Genomic DNA, 6,338 nt, shown 5'->3' with positions numbered 1-6,338 from the left:
ATCAAGAACACTCCATCATCCTCCATGAAATTAGAGAAGATCAAAGAATCATGAGAGAGGAACAACAAAGACAAGGAAGAGACATTGAGGAGCTCAAGCACTCCATAGGATCTTCAAGAGGAAGAAAGAGCCGCCATCACTAAGGTGGACCCGTTCTTTAATCTCCTTGTTCTTTATTTTCTGTTTTTCGAATTTTAGTGCTTATGTTTATCTATGTTTGTGTCTTGTGATCATTAGTGTCTTAGTGTCTATGCCTTAAATTTATGAATGTCCTATGAATCCATCACCTTTCTAAAAAAAAAAAACGTGCTTAATTGAAAAGAAAAAGAATTGCATGAATTTTGAATTTTATAACAGTTTAATTATTTTGATGTGGTGGCAATATTTTTGTCTTCTGAATGTATGCTTAAACAGTGCATATGTCTTTTGAATTTGTGGTTCATGAATGTTGGCTCTTGAAAGAATGATGAAAAAGGAGACATGTTACTGAGGATCTGAAAAATCATTAAAAATGATTCTTGAAGCAAGAAAAAGCAGTGAATACAAAAAAAACGAAAAAGAAAGAGAAAAAGAAAGAAAAAGAAAGAAATAAAGTTGTGATCCAAGGCAAAAAGAGTGTGCTTAAGAACCCTGGACACCTCTAATTGGGGACTCTAGCAAAGCTGAGTCACAATCTGAAAAGGTTCACCCAATTATGTGTCTGTGGCATGTATGTATCCGGTGGTAATACTAGAAGACAGAGTGCTTTGGGCCACGGCCAAGACTCATAAAGTAGCTGTGTTCAAGAATCATCATACTTCACTAGGAGAATCAATAACACTATCCGGATTCTGAGTTCCTAAAGAAGCCAATCATTCTGAATTTCAAAGGATAAGGTGAGATGCCAAAACTGTTCAGAGGCAAAAAGCTAAAAGCCCCGCTCATCTAATTAATACTGATCTTCATAGATGTTTTTGGAATTCATTGCATATTCTCTTCTTTTTATCTTATTTGATTTTCAGTTGCTTGGGGACAAGCAACAATTTAAGTTTGGTGTTGTGATGAGCGGATAATTTGTACGCTTTTTGGCATTGTTTTTAGTATGTTTTTAGTATATTTGGTTTAGTTTTTAGTATATTTTTATTAGTTTTTAGTTAAAATTCACTTTTCTGGACTTTACTATGAGTGTGTTTTTCTGTGATTTCAGGTATTTTCTGGCTGAAATTGAGGGACCTGAGCAAAAATCTGATTCAGAGACTGAAAAGGACTGCAGATGCTGTTGGATTCTGACCTCCCTGCACTCGAAGTGGATTTTCTGGAGCTACCGAAGCCCAATTGGCGCGCTCTCAACGGCGTTGGAAATTAGACATCCTGGGCTTTCCAGAAATATATGATAGTCCATACTTTGCCTAAGATTTGATGGCCCAAATCGGCGTTCAAAGTCACCCTTAGAAATTCCAGCGTTAAACGCCGGAACTGGCACCTAAATGGGAGTTAACCGCCCAAACTGGCATAAAAGCTGGCGTTTAACTCCAAGAAGAGTCTCTACACGAAATTGCTTCATTGCTCAGCCCAAGCACACACCAAGTGGGCCCGGAAGTGGATTTTTATGTCATTTACTCATCTCTGTACACCCTAGGTTACTAGTTTTCTATAAGTAGGACCTTTTACTATTGTATTGAGATATATCTGGGTAGCTATCTTCATTTTATGCTATCTTAGATCATTGGGAGGCTGGCCATTCGGCCATGCCTAGACCTTGTTCTTATGTATTTTCAACGGTGGAGTTTCTACACACCATAGATTAAGGTGTGGAGCTCTGCTGTACCTCGAGTATTAATGCAATTACTATTGTTCTTCTATTCAATTCCGCTTGTTCTTTGTCCAAGATATCACTTGTTCTTCAACTTGATGAATGTGATGATCCGTGACACTCATCATCATTCTCACCTATGAACGTGTGACTGACAACCACCTCCGTTCTACCTTAGATTGGGTGAATATCTCTTGGATTCCTGATACACGATGCATGGTTGATCGCCTGACAACCGAGTGCTCGCCTGACAAACGAGCCAGCCATTCCGTGAGATCAGAGTCTTCGTGGTATAGGCAAGAACTGATGGCGGCATTCAAGAGAATCCAGAAGGTCTAACCTTGTCTGTGGTATTCTGAGTAGGATTTAATGATTGAATGACTGTGACGTGCTTCAAACTCCTGAAGGCGGGGCGTTAGTGACAGATGCAAAAGAATCACTGGATTCTATTCCGGCCTGATTGAGAACCGACAGATGGATAGCTGTGCCGTGACAGGGTGCGTTGAACATTTCCACTGAGAGGATGAGAGGTAGCCACTGACAACGGTGAAACCCTTGCATAAGCTTGCCATGGAAAGGAGTAAGAAGGATTGGATGAAGACAGTAGGAAAGCAGAGAGACGGAAGGGAAGGCATCTTCATACGCTTATCTGAAGTTCCTACCAATGAATTACATAAGTACCTCTATCCTTATCTTTATGCTTTATTCGTATACCACTATACCCATTTGAGTCTGCCTGACTAAGATTTACAAGGTGACCATAGCTTGCTTCATACCAACAATCTCCGTGGGATCGACCCTTACTCGCATAAGGTTTATTACTTGGACGACCCAGTGCACTTGCTGGTTAGTTGTGCAAAGTTGTGTTTATGCCATGGTATTGAGCACCAAGTTTTTGGGGCCATTACTAGGGATTATTTGAGTTGTGAAAAGTAGTGATCACAATTTCGCACACCAAGTTTTTGGCGCCGTTGCCGGGGATTGTTTTGTGTATGGACAACTGACGGTTCATCTTGTTGCTTAGATTAGGTATTTTTCTTCAGAGTTCTTAAGAAGGAATTCTAGTGTTTCATGATGATCTGTTGAAGGCTGGCTGGCTGAGAAGCCATGTCTAATCTTATTGGACCGAGGTTTCAACTGATCATCACAAGAGCTTGTTGATCTCTATCAATCTTGCTATTGGAGCAATGATCTGCTAAGGCTTGGCTGGCCATTGGCCATGTCTAGTGTTTTGGACCGAAGCTTTCTTTGAAAGCTTGGCTGGCTGTGAAGCCATGTCTAATTCCTGGACTGGAGTCTTAGACTAGCATTGCAATGATTCCTGGAATCCAAATTAAGAATTCTGAAACTTTTATTTTCTACTTCCACATAATTTTCGAAAAAACACAAAAAAAAATTTCAAAATCATAAAAACAAAAAAAAAAGATTTTATGTTTCTTGTTTGAGTCTAGTGTCTAATTTTAAGTTTGGTGTCTTGCATGTATTGTTTATTTGATCTTGGTTCTATTTTCAAGTCAATAGTACAGGGAACTGAAGATTCAGAACATGCAGCAGAGGAATTACACAGAAAAAACTGGGCGTTCAAAACGCCCGGTGAAGAAGGACAGACTGGTGTTTAAACGCCAGCCAGGGTGCCTGGTTGGGCGTTTAACGCCCAAAAAGGTAGTGCATTGGGCGTTAAACGCCAGAATGTGCACCATTCTGGGCGTTTAACGCCAGGATGGCACAAGGGGGAGGATTTTTGTTTTCAAACCAATTTTTTTCAAGTTTTCAAAGTTTTTCAAAATCAAATCTTTTTCAAATCATATCTTTTCAATCAAATGTTTTCAAAATCAATTTCTTTCCTTTTTCAAAGATACTTGCTAACAATTAATGATTTGATTGAACATTTCAAGTATGTTGCCTTTTCTGTTGAGAAAGGTTTAATGTTTGAATCATATCTTTTCTTGATAGCCAAGTTATTAATTTTTAAAATCAAATCTTTTTAAAATTGTTTTCAAATCATATTTTCTCAATCACATTTTTTTAAAAACCAATCATATCTTCTTAACCACATCTTTTTCAAAATAGTTTTCAATCAAATCTTTTTGACTTCTAATTTCAAAATCTTTTTCAAAAAATCACTTGAGTTCTTTCCCACTCTTATTTTAGAAAATTAATTAGTGTTTATCAAAATGTTTTCAAATTCTTTAACTTAATTTTCGAAAAAGCTCCTCCTCTCTTCTCACATCCTTCTATTTATGGAGTACCACTCCTTCTCAATGCACAATTCGAACTCTATCTGATTAAGTTCGAATTCTTCTACCTCTTTCTTCTAATTTTCTGTTCTTCTGACACCTCAAGGAATCTCTATACTGTGACATAGAGGATTCCATATTTTCTTGTTCTCTTCTCTTTCATATGAGCAGGAGCAGAGACAAAGGCATTCTTGTTGAAGCTGACCCTGAACCTGAAAGGACCTTGAAGCGAAAGCTAAGAGAAGCTAAGGCACAACTCTCTGTAGAGGACCTAACAGAAATCTTCAAAGAAGAAGACATGGCAGCCGAAAACAACAACAATGCAAACAATGCAAGGAAGGTGATGGGTGACTTTACTGCACCTACTCCAAACTTCTATGGGAGAAGCATCTTTATCCCTGCCATTGGAGCAAACAACTTTGAGCTTAAGCCTCAATTAGTTTCTCTAATGCAACAGAATTGCAAGTTCCATGGACTTCCATTAGAAGATCCTCATCAGTTTTTAGCTGAGTTCTTGCAAATCTGTGACACTGTCAAGACTAATGGGGTTGACCCTGAGGTCTACAGACTTATGCTATTCCCTTTTGCTGTAAGAGACAGAGCTAGGACATGGTTGGATTCACAACCTAAAGAAAGCCTGGACTCATGGGAAAAGCTAGTCAATGCCTTCTTGGCAAAGTTCTTTCCACCTCAAAAATTGAGTAAGCTTAGAGTGGAAGTCCAAACCTTCAAACAGAAGGATGGAGAATCCCTCTATGAAGCTTGGGAAAGATACAAACAATTGATCAGAAAATGTCCGTCTGACATGCTTTCTGAATGGAGCATCATAGGTATTTTCTATGATGGTCTCTCTGAACTATCCAAGATGTCTTTGGATAGCTCTGTTGGAGGATCTCTTCATTTGAAGAAGACGCCTACAGAAGCTCAAGAACTGATTGAAATGGTTGCAAATAACCAATTCATGTACACTTCTGAAAGGAATCCTGTGAACAATGGGACAAATCAGAAGAAAGGAGTTCTTGAGATTGATACTCTGAATGCCATTCTGGCTCAGAACAAGATATTGACTCAACAAGTCAATTTGATTTCTCAAAGTCTGTCTGGAATGCAAAATGCACCAAGCAGTACTAAGGATGCTTCATCTGAAGAAGAAGCCTATGATCCTGAGAACCCTTCAATGGAAGAGGTGAATTACCTAGGAGAACCCTATGGAAACACCTATAATTCTTCATGGAGAAATCACCCAAATTTCTCATGGAAGAATCAAGAAAGACCTCAACAAGGTTTTAACAACAATAATGATGGAAGAAACAGGTTTAGCAATGGCAAGCCTTTTCCATCATCTTCTCAGCAACAGACAAAGAGTTCTAAGCAGAACACCTCTGACTTAGCAACCATGGTCTCTGATCTAATCAAAACCACTCAAAGTTTCATGACTGAAACAAGGTCCTCCATTAGGAATTTGGAGGCACAAGTGGGACAGCTGAGCAAGAAAATTACTGAACTCCCTCTTAGTACTCTTCCAAGCAATACAGAAGAAAATCCAAAAGGAGAGTGCAAGGCCATCAATATGGCCAAATTTGGAGAGGAAGGAGAGGAAGTGAACGCCACTGAGGAAGACCTCAATGGGCGTGCACTAGCCTCCAATGAGTTCCCCAATGAGGAACCATGGGAATCTGAGGCTCAAAATGAGACCATAGAGATTCCATTGGACTTACTTCTGCCTTTCATGAGCTCTGATGAGTATTCTTCCTCTGAAGAGGACGAGTATGTCATTGAAGAGCAAGTTGCTAAATACCTTGGAGCAATCATGAAGCTAAATGACAAGTTATTTGGAAATGAGACTTGGGAGAATGAACCTCCTTTGCTCACCAAAGAACTGGATGACTTGTCTAGGCAGAAATTACCTCAAAAGAGACAAGATCCTGAGAAGTTTTCAATACCTTGTACCATAGGCACCATGACTTTCAAGAAGGCTCTGTGTGACTTAGGGTCAAGTGTAAACCTCATGCCTCTCTCTGTAATGGAGAAGCTAGGGATCTTTGAGGTGCAAGCTGCAAGAATCTCATTAGAGATGGCAGACAACTCAAGAAAACAAGCTCATGGACTTGTAGAGGATGTTTTGGTGAAGATTAAAGACCATTACATCCCTGCTGATTTTATAGTCCTAGAGACTGGGAAGTGCATGGATGAATCCATCATCCTTGGCAGACCCTTCCTAGCCACAGCAAAGGCTGTGATTGATGTTGATAGAGGAGAGTTGATCATTCAAGTGAATGAAGAATCCTTGGTGTTTAAAGCTCAAGGAT

The 6,338-nt window shown here is 39.4% G+C and overlaps 1 non-coding gene across 1 annotated transcript; it reads right to left on the bottom strand.

Moving 5' to 3' along the window:
• Window positions 1-4,732: 4,732 nt before the first annotated feature.
• LOC130977345 (small nucleolar RNA R71) lies at window positions 4,733-4,840 on the bottom strand. The gene has a single exon (XR_009085040.1). It is a non-coding gene; the product is annotated as a small nucleolar RNA R71 (small nucleolar RNA).
• Window positions 4,841-6,338: the final 1,498 nt, after the last annotated feature.

Source organism: Arachis stenosperma, chromosome 4 (assembly GCF_014773155.1).
Source record: "Arachis stenosperma cultivar V10309 chromosome 4, arast.V10309.gnm1.PFL2, whole genome shotgun sequence".
NCBI classification, from domain to species: Eukaryota; Viridiplantae; Streptophyta; class Magnoliopsida; order Fabales; family Fabaceae; genus Arachis; species Arachis stenosperma.
Note: the sequence above shows the minus strand (reverse complement) of the source record. Positions and strands in the feature narration are given on the sequence as shown.